This window comes from Solenopsis invicta, chromosome 12, assembly GCF_016802725.1.
Source record: "Solenopsis invicta isolate M01_SB chromosome 12, UNIL_Sinv_3.0, whole genome shotgun sequence".
In the NCBI taxonomy this organism is placed as follows: domain Eukaryota; kingdom Metazoa; phylum Arthropoda; class Insecta; order Hymenoptera; family Formicidae; genus Solenopsis; species Solenopsis invicta.
In genome coordinates this window covers 20,374,578-20,376,119 of record NC_052675.1, presented here as the reverse complement: position 1 = coordinate 20,376,119, position 1,542 = coordinate 20,374,578, and the positions used below count along the sequence as shown (strand labels likewise).

The window sequence follows — 1,542 nt, the reverse complement described above, 5'->3', positions numbered from 1 at the left end:
TACAAAAATGAGTTTTCCTCGTAGCGACGCAAAATGATAAATAAATTTCATCACGCTCTCTCTCTCTCTGGCCGTACAAAACTCTATGTGTTTTATGCAAACTGTCTTCGACTCGTCGTTTATTAAGAGACAAACTTCTTTGTATCTCCATTTCAATCAGAATTTAATTGAACACTGTCTTCATTAATAGACTCTCGATTTGTTAGAGAAAAATTGCCGAATCCGTACCACTTGTTATATTTTCCGTTTTAATATTAATTTGTAAATCAGCCAAGTCCCTTTGGCGCAGAGGATAGCGCGTTGGACTTCTAATCCAAAGGTCGTGGGTTCGATCCCCACAAGGGATGGACACTTTTTTTATTCTGTAATTTGTAAATTGCAAATAAATGTTGGAAATTTTATCTTGATGCTTAGTTTTAAAATTAATTATAGGGAATGAATAATTCTTATTTTATTTATAGAAAAAGAACCAAATATCTAATAATTAATAAATAACGATATCAAAAAGATAAGGATGTCGAAATAAAATTGACTTCAATTTATTTTTGCAATTAACATATTTTTATTCATGTTAATTATTAATTATTGCTTTAATCACTTTATTACTTATTTATATTACATTAATATCATTTATTATAATGAAATTTGTGGTACAATTTAAGATACCTGATGGATTTTATATTAATTTAATCTTTATAATAATTACAAATATGTAATATAATAAATGTGTAAAATATTTTACTTTAAATCTTCTTTTATGAAATTGCATTATTATCAATTATATAAATTATTTAAAAAATTATGTCAATTGTGCCTAATTTTTTTAAGTTTTAACACAAAACAATTCATTTTTGTCTATGTTATTCATTTCTCATTAATTTCATATTTTTTTATTAAATGTTGCTTGAAATATAAAATATTGTTGAGGTACGATTTAGGTACGTATTCAGCAACTCTCCCCTACCATTACACATGTAAATAAGTTAATTATCGAAATAATACATAGAGAGAGAGAGAGAGAGAGAGAGAGAGAGATTGGAAAGGAATTATTAAGAAAACATTGATATAAAATTGAAAACAAGAATTATCAAGTATTTAGTGAAAAGAGGTAATTAAACTTTATGTATCGTAATTACGTTAAAAAAATTGGCGATATTCTGATTGCTGAGAGAGAACATATGAGGGAGGGAGGGTGTCGTCTGTGTCGTCTTTACACAGATGGCTCGATCCGAGTGAATCGACGCCTATGATAACGTGACGACGCCGACGGAGAGGATTGACATGGTCTCTTTCCAAAGTCCCTCGAGATTAAATGAAAGAAAAGCAAAGAGGTTGAAATGATCAATTGGGGGGGAGGGGGAGGGCTTCTCCGAAGCGGAATCGAAGGTCACGGACTTGCCCGACACGACCGACTGCGAAACCGTCTGCGTGCCGTTTCATCAACTTGGGCTTTCGCGAGAGCGTTATTCGAATACTTGAGTGAAATATTAGATACCCAATCTCTCGTGCCGCGCGCGTCCCAGAATCCTTCCCGCGTTTTCC

The 1,542-nt window shown here is 32.4% G+C and overlaps 1 non-coding gene across 1 annotated transcript; it reads left to right on the top strand.

The window, feature by feature from the left end:
• Nucleotides 1-274: 274 nt before the first annotated feature.
• Trnar-ucu lies at nucleotides 275-347 on the top strand. Its single transcript has one exon. It is a non-coding gene; the product is annotated as a tRNA-Arg (tRNA).
• Nucleotides 348-1,542: the final 1,195 nt, after the last annotated feature.